At 42.6% G+C, this 15,585-nt stretch overlaps 1 protein-coding gene across 1 annotated transcript in view; it reads right to left on the bottom strand.

Annotated features, from left to right (window-relative positions):
- Window positions 1–14,678, bottom strand: part of pde4ba (phosphodiesterase 4B, cAMP-specific a) — a 460,485-nt gene extending 445,807 nt beyond the window's left edge. The window contains exon 1 of the mRNA XM_061975773.2: window positions 14,359–14,678. The gene's annotated coding sequence lies outside the window, so the exon portion shown is untranslated. The remainder of the gene's footprint in view (window positions 1–14,358) is intronic.
- Between the last annotated feature and the right edge of the window lie 907 nt (window positions 14,679–15,585).

Here is a 15,585-nt window from a genome sequence, read left to right as displayed (position 1 = left end):
TTCACTTGTTGCTGTCAAATTTACTGGACAGAGTAAGAATGTGTCACCAAAATACTGTAAATTACCACGATATGACAAAAGTATTAAAAGCTCTATCGTTGGCCACAAGTATATTATTGATATTGTCTATATCGAACAACCCTATTTGGAAAAACTGATCTCTATATCTTCCTATACCTAGACCAGGTACGTACGAGCAGTGCAAAGAAGTGGTGTTACGGTGCACACCACCTAAACCATGCTGCCACCAATAAATGAGTGCATGGTTAACACTGGAATCGCTATTGTGTTAGCCTCACAATTTTTGTATTTGTATTATTTTCGAACAAACTGAAATGTAATTATTATTACTATACTATTGGTATCAATTACTAAATGTGAAATGCATTTGGTGTTTTTTTAATTAACAAGTCCTTATCACCAATACCTTAAGGAACCAATTTGACCTTAGAAGGCTCAGCTTCTCTGTGCAGTTGAGTAGTACATTCAACTAATCCATATTGCAATTAAAATGCAAGGATGGCGGTACTGGCCTAAGGGTATGTGCTGCCCAGAAAAAAAGCCAGTTGTGCAACATACTTTTTGAGATGAGAATAGAACCAAAATGTGAACAGAACAGGGGGAGGAAGTAGACTATTGAGTATACTATAGCTAGTCAAGTTGACCTGTGACTCAAAATGTCGTAGAAAAAAATGTGTTACTTCACTGCCTTACAAAAATCAATGAAGGCTACTAAGTTTTCTTGTAAGATCTTTCTTCACCCAAGAACATACAATATGCAAGCAGCTCTACGGTATGAATAAAAATGTGCAATTAGCAACCAATTGGTGTCAATGATCACCACAATGAAGAAGTCCTGAACAGCTTCCAGTTGTTGAAGTCAGACTAAATGACAGATGGTGCCAGGTGTTCAATTACATTTTGCTAATGTCCCTTTGATATGACATTCTCATGATAGTTGTTGTATTCATTGTAGAGCTGGGAAATAGATAAATTATTACGGTATGTTTAATATTAAAATGCCATTTTTTTAATTTAACGGCCGCCCTGATCTGAACCACAGTGGTGTTTTGTTATTGGACTTTTGTGCTCGCCACAGGTTGTCAATAACAAACACCATGTTCAAACATAAGAGTGTCCATATGTATACATCTTAGGGCACAGTTCGATGATCGACTTTGTGGTTATATTATCGGATTTGCGGTCTAATGTTTTGGACATTTGGGTAAGGAGAGTGGCGGAGTCTCCCGTCAGAGAGAGTTTCAATTCCCACCTTCGGGAGAACTTTGAACATGTTACGAGGAAGGCGCTGGATATTGAGTCCGAGTGGACCATGTTACGTACCTCTATTGTCGAAGCAGCCGAACTGAGCTGTGGCCGCAAGATGGTCGGTGCCTGCCGTGGTGGTAATCCCAGAAGACGCTGGTGGACACCAAAGGTAAGGGATGCCATCAAGCTAAAGAAGGAGTCCTATCTGATCCTTTAGACTCATGGGACTACGAAGGCAGCGGACAGGTACCGAAAGGCCAAGCGTTGTGCGGCTTTGGCGGTTGCAGAGGGAGGAGTTTGGAGAAGCCATGGAGAACGACTTGCAGACGGCTAAGAACTGATTCTGGACCACCATCCGCCGCCTCATGAGGGGGAAGCAGTGCACTGTCAACACGGTGCATAGTTGTGATGGTGTGCTGCTGGCTTTGTTGGGAATGTTGTGGATCAGTGGAAGGAATACTGTGAAGACCTCCTCAATCCCACCTCCACGTCTTTCAATGAGGCAGCAGTGCCTTGGGAATCTGTGGTGAGCTCTCCTTTTTCTGGGGCTGAGGTTGCCGAGGTAGTTAAGAAGCTCCTCGGTGAAAGGGCCCCGGGGGTGGATGAGATCCGCCCAGAGTTCCTTAAAGCTCTTGATTGTGGTTGACAAGAGCATTGCAGCATTGCGGGGACATGCTCACTGGCCTTGTGGTTAGAGTGTCCGCCCTGAGATCGGTAGGTCTTGAGTTCAAACCCCGACCAAGTCATACCAAAGACTATAAAAATGGGACCAATTACCTCCCTGCTTGACACTCAGCATCAAGGGTTGGAATTGGGGATTAAATCACCAAAATGATTATCATGGGATCACACTCTTCAGCCTTCCCGGTAAGGTCTGTTTAGGTGTACCGGAGAGGAGGCTACGTCGGATAGTCAAACCACGGATTCAAGAGGAGCAACATGGTTTTCGTCCTGGTCGTAGAACTGAGGACCAACTCTATACTCTCGGCAGGGTTCTTAAGGGTGCATGGGAGTTTGCCCAACTAATCTACATGTGTTTCGTGGACTTGGAGAAGGCATTCGACTACGTCCCTCAGGAAGTCCTGGGTAGAGTGCTCAGAGAGTATGGGGTATCGGACCGCCTGACTTTGTCGGTCCTCTCCCTGTATGATCAGTATCAGAGCTTTGTCCGCATTGCCGGCAGTAAGTCGGACCCGTTTCCAGTGAGGGTTGGACTCTGCCAGGGCTACCCTTTGTCACTGATTCTGTTCCAACTTTTATGGACAGAATTTCTAGGTGCAGTCAGGGCGTTGAGAGGATCTGGTTTGGTGGTTGCAGGATTAAGTCTCTGCTTTTTGCGGATGATGTGGTCCTGCTGGCTCCATCTGACCAGGATCTTCAGCTCTTACTTGATCGGTTGGCAGCTGAGTGTGAAGCGACTGGGATGAAAATCAGCACTTTCAAGTCTGAGTCCATGGTTCTCGCCTGGAAGTGCTATCTCCAAGTTGGGGAGGAGAGCCTGCCCCAAGTGGAGGAGTTCAAGTACCTTGGGGTCTTGTTCACGATTGAGGGAAGAGTGGATCGTGAGATCTACAGGTAGATCGGGGCAGCATCTGCAGTGATGCGGACCCTGCATCAGTCCTGTGTTGTGAAGAAGGAGCTAAGCCAAAAGGCAAAGCTTTACCGGTCAATCTACTTTCCTATCTTCACCTATGGTCATGAGCTTTGGGTTATGACCAAAAGGACAAGATCACGGGTACAAGCGACCAAAATGAATTTCTTCCGTCGGATGGCGGGGCTCTCCTTTAGAGATTGGGTGAGAAGCTTTGTCATTCGAGATTGCGCGTTCCTGTGAAGGTAGTGGTGTCCCAATGACCCTTTGCCTGTAGGGGTAGGGAGCACAACAAGTGGCCGGTAGTATGAATCTAGCCCTTCAGAGTGAGGCGTTTCAGATGTTGACTTGCTCAGGTAGGGCCAGAGAAAAATGCACAATTTTTGCAAAAATTATATATTACATGTTAGTTTGGAACGTTAGTTTGTAATGTTAGCCAGCTAGCTACGCTGGCTAACATTAGGCTAAAATACTAAATAATAATACTAAAATGTAAAGCTTGCGAATGTGAAAACATTAACGTTAGATACCTTCAAAAAATTCACAAGAGCTGTAGATGGCGACTTCTTCTCCGTGTAGTTCTTCGTTTATTCATCAACCGAAGCAGGATGAATGTTAAAAAAAACAACATTCTCAGCAATTAACTCCATTGCATTGTTTGTTGTGTATTGGTGGGACTACAGGGCTGTACAGTACACCGCTACTAATAAAGTACCGCTGTACTAATGAATTAAAAAAGGAAAACACCTTTAGTTATTTTTCATCCACATGTGCGGCCGTGACGTTGCTGAGCCGAGGAGCGGCACATTCAAAACGCACACACTGAGCGCATACAATCATAATAATCATCCAAATGAATAATGACAAAATAACAGCAATTCTACTGGTTAATAAAGAGAGAAAGGCAATATGAAGGTATTTGGGCTTCAAACTATCGATATAAGTGATGCATTAAACACGGAAGTGCCGCGCTGCAAGCTCTGCTTTAAAACATGCCTCGCCAAATGTGTCAATACAGCATTACCATGGCTGCTTCAAATTTAGGTAAACATTTAAATAACAAACATTCAGACCTGCACAAGGAGTTTAAAGTGTGGCAGGTAATATTGTTAACAGCTTCCCCGGTGCACATATACAGTAGAGTATATATATACTGGTTGGCTTGTTGAAAATGATTAGAGCAGTCCAAAACGCCCACGTAAGGTCAAATAATGTAAGTGAATTGACTGAATTTCGTAATAAATTCCCACTTTTTCATGTGTGTTTTATCTTTAACAATGTGTGTTTTACATGCTACTTGTCTTATCTGTGTACTTTTAGCATCGTTTTCAGTGTTTACTAATTTATTGTATGGGTCTTAAAGCACAGATCAAAATTGGCAACCATAAATCATGATGCATTTATACAATGTCAATAGAGCTTTCTATTCTATTCTAACCTAATACTAGATTGTGGCAGGCTTTATCTAATATGTAAAATAATTGTAAACTGCTATTTGAGTGCAATAAGAAAAGCACATGTGTTTATTGCGCCTTTTAATTTAAATTCCTATCTTTTAAAATTGCTCTTTGGGTGCAATAAGAAACATTTCTTTAATCATACGTTTTATTATTATAAATGTTCTGGTAAAATGAAGCCAATAATGACATTTTAGTGTTCTCCTTTTAAAGTATTGAAAAATAATACACATTTTGGTACCAAAATATTGGTGTCGGTACAAATGCAAATGTAACTATGTAGTCGCTTACGTGCCCGAACGTAAACTATGCAGTGACATAGCAAGGGGTGTCCCATTTCTTAGGGAAATTACAAAGCTGTACCCCTTTTTACTTCATTTTGAGGGTGTAGTGGTTGTGGGTGAGGGGTGTATTGGGATTGGGCCTAAAAGCCAACACTGCACTGCTTGTCACCTTATATTCATGTCTTCTGGCTCATAATATTTACCAGCAGTATTGTGCATCAATATGTTACAGTAAAGTGCTTACTAGAGGGAGACACTGTGGCTACAGATGCTGCCTGCTGTCAAGATTTGGTGTTCTGAAGATGAGGAGGCCGGCGGACCTAAACTATAAACAAGGAAAAACTTTTTGGAAAAAAAGGCAAGTAATCTACTACATCACATTTTATCCAGTCATAAATAGCAGTACATTTTTTTGTGACGAGAAATATAATCTACACTAATATGAAATGTATAAATGTTAGGGCGACCTGTTCGGTCTCACTAATAAACAGATTATAATAGGACTCTCTGTGAATGGAGCTTGTCATTACAAGTCCATAAATTAAAAGTGCAGTATGTACAAAGGTTCATTTGTGTCTTTATTACAAAAGCTTTTTTTGACATTGAATTTATGTAACTGAATTTTTTGCGTTTGAATTTTGTGAACTGAATTTTTTTTTACATCAAATTATGCTGACAATGTCATTAACAATTAAAAATATACATACATGTATATGCGTTAGGGAAAGAAAAAACACAGAGGCTATTTCATCCCTTCAAGCCTGTTTTGCAGGTTTTCCTGATCTTCAGGGGATTTTATTGAAGTGTCTGTGGTTGTTACATTTACACATTATATATACATACATACACACACACACACATATACAGGTAAAAGCCAGTAAATTAGAATATTTTGAAAAACTTGATTTATTTCAGTAATTGCATTCAAAAGGTGTAACTTGTACATTATATTTATTCATTGCGCACAGACTGATGCATTCAAATGTTTATTTCATTTAATTTTGATGATTTGAAGTGGCAACAAATGAAAATCCAAAATTCCGTGTGTCACAAAATTAGAATATTACTTAAGGCTAATACAAAAAAGGGATTTTTAGAAATGTTGGCCAACTGAAAAGTATGAAAATGAAAAATATGAGCATGTACAATACTCAATACTTGGTTGGAGCTCCTTTTGCCTCAATTACTGCGTTAATGCGGCGTGGCATGGAGTCGATGAGTTTCTGGCACTGCTCAGGTGTTATGAGAGCCCAGGTTGCTCTGATAGTGGCCTTCAACTCTTCTGCGTTTTTGGGTCTGGCATTCTGCATCTTCCTTTTCACAATACCCCACAGATTTTCTATGGGGCTAAGGTCAGGGGAGTTGGCGGGCCAATTTAGAACAGAAATACCATGGTCCGTAAACCAGGCACGGGTAGATTTTGCGCTGTGTGCAGGCGCCAAGTCCTGTTGGAACTTGAAATCTCCATCTCCATAGAGCAGGTCAGCAGCAGGAAGCATGAAGTGCTCTAAAACTTGCTGGTAGACGGCTGCGTTGACCCTGGATCTCAGGAAACAGAGTGGACCGACACCAGCAGATGACATGGCACCCCAAACCATCACCCAACCATGCAAATTTTGCATTTCCTTTGGAAATCGAGGTCCCAGAGTCTGGAGGAAGACAGGAGAGACACAGGATCCACGTTGCCTGAAGTCTAGTGTAAAGTTTCCACCATCAGTGATGGTTTGGGGTGCCATGTCATCTGCTGGTGTCGGTCCACTCTGTTTCCTGAGATCCAGGGTCAACGCAGCCGTCTACCAGCAAGTTTTAGAGCACTTCATGCTTCCTGCTGCTGACCTGCTCTATGGAGATGGAGATTTCAAGTTCCAACAGGACTTGGCGCCTGCACACAGCGCAAAATCTACCCGTGCCTGGTTTACGGACCATGGTATTTCTGTTCTAAATTGGCCCGCCAACTCCCCTGACCTTAGCCCCATAGAAAATCTGTGGGGTATTGTGAAAAGGAAGATGCAGAATGCCAGACCCAAAAACGCAGAAGAGTTGAAGGCCACTATCAGAGCAACCTGGGCTCTCATAACACCTGAGCAGTGCCAGAAACTCATCGACTCCATGCCACGCCGCATTAACGCAGTAATTGAGGCAAAAGGAGCTCCAACCAAGTATTGAGTATTGTACATGCTCATATTTTTCATTTTCATACTTTTCAGTTGGCCAACATTTCTAAAAATCCCTTTTTTGTATTAGCCTTAAGTAATATTCTAATTTTGTGACACACGGAATTTTGGATTTTCATTTGTTGCCACTTCAAATCATCAAAATTAAATGAAATAAACATTTGAATGCATCAGTCTGTGTGCAATGAATAAATATAATGTACAAGTTACACCTTTTGAATGCAATTACTGAAATAAATCAAGTTTTTCAAAATATTCTAATTTACTGGCTTTTACCTGTATATATATAAATATACATACGTACATACACACACACACACACACACACACACACACACACACACACACACACACACACACACACACACACACACACACACACACACACACACACATTTTTTTTACACTGAAATGTATACGTGTGTAATGCATAAAAATTCAGTGTAAAAAAAAAAAATCAGTGTCTAAAAATTTGACAATACATGACTCACTTCCGGTAAATTAAGACAGAAGCAATCGATCCTGTCTCAAAACCAGCCAATGAGGTGTCAAGTTTGAAGTCACGTGTCTTGCAAAACAGCATGAAAAAGCAGGTAACTGGGCTATCTTGTCATAATACAACATGATTACCATTTCAATGCGACCCGCTGGATATTTTCAAACTGTAGAAATGATTCCAATGGTTAGAATCTGCACTTCTGAATGTCATATAAATCTCTGGGAACGAACAGAGCGTGGCAGAGTGGGAAGGTTTGTTTTCAGAGCAAAAAAGCCATAGCGAGTATCAGACGGAGGCAGAAGTCTACAGCAAAGTTCTGCAGAACAGTGATGTTATATCAAATATGTGGATGTTACCCATTGCGTTTGTTTCGCCGTGTTTGTTGCAACTTTGTTGCTCCTGCTCGATTATAAAAGATGTCGATCAAGGAGATGGTCTGCAGGAGCACGGCGCATATTCTCAATATCCAGTGTTTTGTTAATAACTTATAATTTAAGTCCCACATTGTATATTTTTATGTACAATCTGACTGTCATATAATTCAGTAAAATAATTAAAGTTCATTGAGTTTTTGAGATGGTCTGTTTAGTTTTTTACTGAAGAATACACTTGAATGTACATGAATGTGGGATTTACAATATTAACTATGAACAATAAAACACTGAATATTAATAATATATGTATAACGCTCCTCTAATGCGGACTACCTCCTTGATCGACATCTTTTTATAATCAAGCAAGAGCAACAAACACAGCGAAAAATAAAGGCAAAAGGATAAAAGCATCCACTTATTAGATATAATATCACTGTTCCTATGGTCACCGTGGTGCAGGGATGTGAAACATGCGGCCCACAGGCCGGATCAGGCCCGCGAACAGGTTAAATCAGGCCGGCGAGGTGAGTTTGCTAAGTGTAAAATTTAACTGCATTTTTAAATTAAAGAAACTGCTTTTCTAAATGTGTCTTGTAAAAAGCGCATGCACTTTTTGCGTCGGCTGAAAAGAGCACAGCTCCCTCCCCCCCGTTCTCAGCACATTCTACAGAGACACTATAGAGAGCCTGCTGACCAACTGCATCTCTGTCTGGACTGGAGCCTGCAGTGCCTCAGACTGGAAGTCTCTGCGGAGAGTGGTGAGGACGGTGGAAAAGATCATCAGGACTCCTCTTCCTCCTATCTAGGAGATCGCAAAAAGCCGCTGCCTGACCAGGGCTCAGAAAATCTGCAGACTCCTCCCACCCCCACCAAGGACTGTTTTCACTGCAGGACTCTCGAAAGAGGTTCCGCAGCCTCCGTAGCAGAACCTCCAGGTTCTGTAACAGCTTCTTCCCTCAGGCCGTAAGACTCTTGAACGCATTAAATTATCCCCTCAATTCCCCCCAAAAATGGATTAACTCCCTGGAATATGAAGACAATATAACATACATCCATAAATGTGGATGCATATGCAAAAGTGCAATATATTTATCTGTACAGTAATCTATTTATTTATATCTGCGCCTTATTGCTCTTTTATCCTGCACTATCATGAGCTAATACAATGAAATGTTGTTCTTATCTGTACTGCAAAGTTCAAATTTGAATGACAATAAAAGAAAGTCTAAGTCTAAGTCCACTGGATGTCGCAATAGCAATTCTGTTAAGCAAGCAAATAGTTTATACCGCGGCGGGAAAGTATACCAAGCAGGGCTGGGACTCCTCCCCCTCACCTCAATGTAAATTAAACAGGAGTAAAATAAACAATTGGTAACCCCACTTAAAATGCTGCATGAGACACTGCACATTGATATAGTTCTGTGAAAATGATTGTCTTCTGTGCAAATTTAAAGAAAGTATACAGTGGAAATGACAAATGATAGTTGATACTTAGAATAGTTTATTTATGCATTATTTTGTTTTTTCTTTAATCCTACATGGGCTGTGACTTAAAGTTTAACTTTTTGTGTTTTGTCAAGAGGATTATTTGTAATATGTATATTTTCAGAATGTGCTTGCTCTATTTTGGGCCGAAGTAAAACAAAGAAAACAATGTGAAGTTGTCGTCGTATTTTTATGTTATCATGCCATGATTTTACTCGACCCCTGAGCTAAAATGAGTTTGACACCCCTGCCGTAGTGTGTTGTTCATCTATTAATGACCAAACCGTGTCTTGTGAACAACGAGCTTACACTCACACATTAATTCCCCCCTCTATGAATGCAACCAAACATGTCTTCTTCTTTAAGTTTACCTGAAAATCATTATCCAGCACCATCTGCTGGTCACATTGTGTACCACAGTTAGTTTAGCTACCAACCGAACCACACTGCCCCAATAATAAATATATAAATAAGATGATGACATCACCAAGCAAGCTCTCGCCACAAATACATTGCAGTCCTGTAGGAAACACCATACTACCTGTGATCAGTTTTACTTTTTTAAGTGTCAACAAGGCACAGGTATGTTCACAGGTTACAAAGATACAAAATCCGTACTTCTTGATCCCTTTAAAGGGGAACATTATCACAATTTCAGAAGGGTTAAAACCATTAAAAATCAGTTCCCAGTGGCTTATTTTATTTTTCGAAGTTTTTTTCAAAATTTTACCTATCACGCAATATCCCTAAAAAAAGCTTCAAAGTGCCTGATTTTAACCATCGTTATATACACCCGTCCATTTTCCTGTGACGTCACACAGTGATGCCAATACAAACAAACATGGCGGATAGAACAGCAAGCTATAGCGACATTAGCTCGGATTCAGATTCGGATTTCAGCGGCTTAAGCGATTCAACAGATTACACATGTATTGAAACGGATGGTTGTAGTGTGGAGGCAGGTAGCGAAAACGAAATTGAAGAAGAAACTGAAGCTATTGAGCCATATCGGTTTGAACCGTATGCAAGCGAAACCGACACGACAGCCAGCGACACGGGAGAAAGCGAGGACGAATTCGGCGATCGCCTTCTAACCAACGATTGGTATGTGTTTGTTTGGCACTAAAGGAAACTAACAACTATGAAATAGGTTTACAGCATAAGAAATACATTTGGCAACAACATGCACTTTGAGAGTGCAGACAGCCCAGTTTTCATCAATTAATATATTCTGTAGACATACCCTCATCCGCTTTCTTTTCCTGAAAGCTGATCTGTCCAGTTTTGGAGTTGATGTCAGCAGGCCAGGGAAGCTAGGGTCGATATTCTTCTATGCCATCTCTGTCGTAGCATAGCTTTCGTCGGTAAAGTGTGCGGAACAAACGTCCAATTTCTTGCCACTTCCGCATCTTTGGGCCACTGGTGCAACTTGAATCCGTCCCTGTTCGTGTTGTTACACCCTCCGACAACACACCGACGAGGCATGTCTCTAAGGTACGGAAAACAGTCGAAAAAACGGAAAATAACAGAGCTGATTTGACTCGGTGTTTGTAATGCGTTTGTGAAAATGGCGGATTGCTTCCCGATGTGACGTCACGTTGTGACTTCATCGCTCCGAGAGCGAATAATAGAAAGGCTTTTAATTCGCCAAAATTCACCCATTTAGAGTTCGGAAATCGGTTAAAAAAATATGTGGTCTTTTTTCTGCAACATCAAGGTATATATTGACGCTTACATAGGTCTGGTGATAATGTTCCCCTTTAATCACCAAGGCCATAAATAATCGCCTTCAGATGACTGCTTCCGGATGAATATATGTGAATATAAATGTATAACAAATTGATGGATATCTTTGTAAAAAGATGATATTTTCAAGTATTTATTTTGACAACCAATACTTTGTTGCATGATCAATCAGTCCAACTTCATTAGTAGAGCATTTTTCATACATAAAAGGAAGAGATTTTAAAAACAATGCCTCCCACCCTCATTACATAAATACAAACCCAGATTCAGTCGATGCCTCCCACCCCATCACCACCACCCACTGTAAATATAACACTCGACAACTGAAATATCCAGCCATCCATCCATTTTCTATCGCTTGTCCCTTACAGGGACCGTTGCTGGAGCCTAACACAGCTGCACACGGGCGGAAGGCGGGGTACACCCTGGACAAGTCACCAACTCATCGCAGGGCCAACACAGATTTAGGTGGTAGCGGGGGGTGTATATTGTAGCATCCCGGAAGAGTTAGTGCTGCAAGGGGTTCTGGGTATATGTTCTGTTGTGTTTATGTTGTGTTACGGTGTGGATGTTCTCCCGAAATGTGTTTGTCATTCTTGTTTGGTGTGGGTTCACAGTGTGACATAGGGCTGCAACAACTAATCGATTAAATCGATTATAAAAATAGTTGGCGATTAATTTAGTCATCGATTCGTTGGACCTATGCTATGCGCATGCGCTACTTTTTTTTATTTATAAACCTTTATTTATAAACTGCAACATTTACAAACAGCTGAGAAACAATCATCAAAATAAGTATGGTGCCAGGATGGCGCCAGTATGCTGTTTTTTCCCCCCAATAAAATACTGGAAAGGATAGAAATGTAGTTCGATTAATCGAAGTAATAATCGACAGATTCATTGATTATCAAATTAGTTGTTAGTTGCAGCCCTAGTGTGGCGCATATTTGTAACAGTGTTAAAGTTGTTTATACGGCCACCCTCAGTGTGACCTGTATGTCTGTTGATCAAGTATGCCTTGCATTAACTTATGTGTGTGTTAAAGCCGCATATATTATGTGACTGGGCCGGCACGCTGTTTGTACGGAGGAAAAGCGGACATGACGACAGGTTGTAGAGGACGCTAAAGGCAGTGCCTTAAAAAGGTACGCCCCCAATATTGTTGTCCGGGTGGAAATCAGGAGAATGTTTGCCCCGGGAGATTTTCGGGAGGGGCACTGAAATTCGGGAATCTCCCGGGAAAATCGGGAGGGTTGGCAAGTATGCTGGTATAGGCTCCAGCACCCCCCGCGACCCCGAAAGGGACAAACGGTAGAAAATGGATGGATGGATGGATAATGCAAAATGTTTTGCTTTTTTTTCCTGTGAAAATTTTAAACAATTTGTGAACCACATAAAATATCCATCCATCCATTTTCTACCGCTTATTCCCTTTGGGGTCGCGGGGGGCGCTGGAGCCTATCTCAGCTACAATCGGGCGGAAGGTGGGGTACACCCTGGACAAGTCGCCACCTCATCGCAGGGCCAACACAGATAGACAGACAACATTCACACTCACATTCACACACTAGGGCCAATTGAGTGTTGCCAATCAACCTATCCCCAGGTGCATGTCTTTGGAAGTGGGAGGAAGCCGGAGTACCCGGAGGGAACCCACGCAGTCACGGGGAGGACATGCAAACTCCACACAGAAAGATCCCGAGCCCGGCATTGAACCCAAGACTACTCAGGACCTTCGTATTGTGAGGCAGATGCACTAACCCCTCTGCCACCGTGCTGCCCCCACATAAAATATGACGGACCAAATCTGGCGCTCGCGCCTCAAGTTTGAGACCTTGTCTTGTCATTAAAGTTTAACAGCAACCATTTTGCCTTTACATGTTTACACAACATTGCACTTTTTGAGGATGTTGAGGACAGCACGGTGAAAAAGGTGTGAGGGGTGGTGGTGGTGGGGGGGGTGAGGTGGGCGGGGTTTGGTGGTAGCGGGGGGGCTGGGGGGGTATATTGTAGCATCCCGGAAGAGTTAGTGCTGCAAGGGGTTCTGGGTATTTGTTTATGTTGTGTTACGGTGCGGATGTTCTCCCAAAATGTGTTTGTCATTCTTGTTTAGTGTGGGTTCACAGTGTGGCGCATATTTGTAACAGTGTTAAAGTTGTTTATACGGCCACCCTCAGTGTGACCTGTATGGCTATTGATCAAGTATGCCTTGCATTCACTTATGTGTGTGTTAAAGCCGCATATATTATGTGACTGAGCCGGCACGCTATTTGTACGGAGGAAAAGCAGACGTGACGACAGGTTGTAGAGGACGCTAAAGGCAGTGCCTAAAAGGTGCGCCCCCAATATTGTCGTCTGGGTGGAAATCGGGAGATATTCGGGAGAATGTTTGCCCCGGGAGATTTTCGGGAGGGGCACTGAAATTTGGGAGTCTCCCGGGAGGGTTGGCAAGTATGCTGGTATAGGCTCCAGCACCCCCCGTGACCCCGAAAGGGACAAACTGTAGAAAATTGATGGATGGATAATGCATAATGTTTTGCATTATATTATTTGTTTTTTCAGTAATGCGGACGCTGTATCGATCCGTTGTGGTGATGAAGGAGCTGAGCCGGAAGGCAAAGCTCTCAATTTACCGGTCGATCTACGTTCCCATCCTCACCTATGGTCATGAGCTTTGGGTTATGAATGAAAGGACAAGATCACGGGTACAAGTGGCCGAAATGAGTTTCCTCCGCCGGGTAGCGGGGCTCTCCCTTAGAGATAGGGTGAGAAGCTCTGCCATCCGGGGGGAGCTCAAAGTAAAGCCGCTGCTCCTCCACATCGAGAGGAGCCAGATGAGGTGGTTCGGGCATCTGGTCAGGATGCCACCCGAACGCCTCCCTAGGGAGGTGTTTAGGGCACGTCCGACCTATAGGAGGCCACGAGGAAGACCCAGGACACGTTGGGAAGACTATGTCTCCCGGCTGGCCTGGGAACGCCTCGGGGTCCCCCGGGAAGAGCTGGACGAAGTGGCTGGGGAGAGGGAATTCTGGGCTTCCCTGCTTAGGCTGCTGCCCCCGCGACCCGACCTCGGATAAGCGGAAGAAGATGGATGGATGGTTTTGCATTTTTTTCTGTGAAAATTTAAAGAAATTTGAGGACCACATAAAATATGACGGACCAAATCTGGCGCTCACGCCTCAAATTTGACACTTCTAGGGTCAAGTTTAACGGCAACCATTTTGCCTTTACATGTTGTACACAACATTGCACTTTGTGAGGATGTTGACAAACAAAACAGGTCCCCATTTAAGAACGGCAACATTAAATTGCATAATATTCCTTTTACAGCCGACATGAATCAACATTAAGTGGATGATATCGACAGGAAGCCGTGTAAATAAGGGAACCAGCACAACACGTGTAGCTGAACTTGGCGTTCAACAAAGCTCTCTAAAGTCTAAACATGTCTTTTTGCTTTTGAAATGACTTTTACTTACACTTTTGCTGTCAGCGTGAAACAAAGCGAGTCTTGCCTGTGGGGGACAAAGGGAATCCCGGTGTCTTCTTCTCACAGCCCACGGCGCTTCTTCCCTGAACACACGCCGCTCACTCCTACCGAGTTTCTTCTCTCCACGGGCGGACTCGGACTCTTGCTTTCCCCGCTTCTCGGAGTCACTTCACCCGGGCTTCATCGTCACTTATTTCCACGCAAATGTTCCACAAAAGCATCGAGTGGGAAAAAAAAAACTCCTCGTTCTTCCTTCCCAAGTTGAAGGTTGGCTCCGGAAAGACTGCGCTCCATCCAGCGGGACTTGGTGGGTGCTATATAGGCCTCCTCCGTCCAATGAGCAGGCGGGATGCGTGGACCAATTGAGAGACATGAAGAGGGGACGGAGGACCACGCATCTCTGCCTGCGTGGACCGTGACAGCGAACAGTGTTGGGGAAAGTATTTTTACAAATATTTAGTTACAGTAACTTCCGCTAAATGTAATCAAATTAGTAAGTCGTCATAAGTTACCAGGGGAAAAATAATTTTACACTGTGAAAAAAAACAGTATTCATCCATTCATCCTGTCATGATCCGGATCATGTTATTGTTATGTTATGTTACTTTTGGACTCCCTGAGTTCTTTTTTGTGTGCACCCTTGTTAGTTACCATGGTTACTTATTATTTCCACCTGTCTCTGATTAGTGTTCGCCCGCTCACCTGCTTCCCGAGCACTAATCAGAGGCATTATTTATTAGCATTATTGTTTGCTGTATGCAACACGTAGGTTGATTTCTTGTTTCTTGGCTTCTAGTTCATGATTCCAGTAAGTGGTTTGCCTTAGCTTTCCGTGCGATCGGCACGTTTTCCTGTATTCTTGTGTTTTGCATGATTTAGGGCAGGGGTCACCAACGCGGTGCCCGCGGGCACCAGGTCGCCCGTAAGGACCACATCAGTCGCCCGCTGGCCTAGCTGTTCTAAAAATAGCTCAAATAGCAGCACTTACCAATTAAGTGAGCTGCCTCTATTTTTTAAATTGTATTTATTTACTAGCAAGCTGGTCTCGCTTTGCTCAACATTTTTAATTCTAAGAGACAAAACTCAAATAGAATTTGAAAATCCAAGAAAATATTTTAAAGACTTGGTCTTCACTTGCTTAAATAAATTCTTTTTTTTTTTTTTTTACTTTGCTTCTTATAACTTTCAGAAAGACAATTTTAGAGAAAAAAATACA

Source organism: Nerophis lumbriciformis, linkage group LG14, assembly GCF_033978685.3.
Source record: "Nerophis lumbriciformis linkage group LG14, RoL_Nlum_v2.1, whole genome shotgun sequence".
Classification (NCBI taxonomy): domain Eukaryota; kingdom Metazoa; phylum Chordata; class Actinopteri; order Syngnathiformes; family Syngnathidae; genus Nerophis; species Nerophis lumbriciformis.
This window is presented reverse-complemented; position numbering and strand designations above follow the sequence as displayed.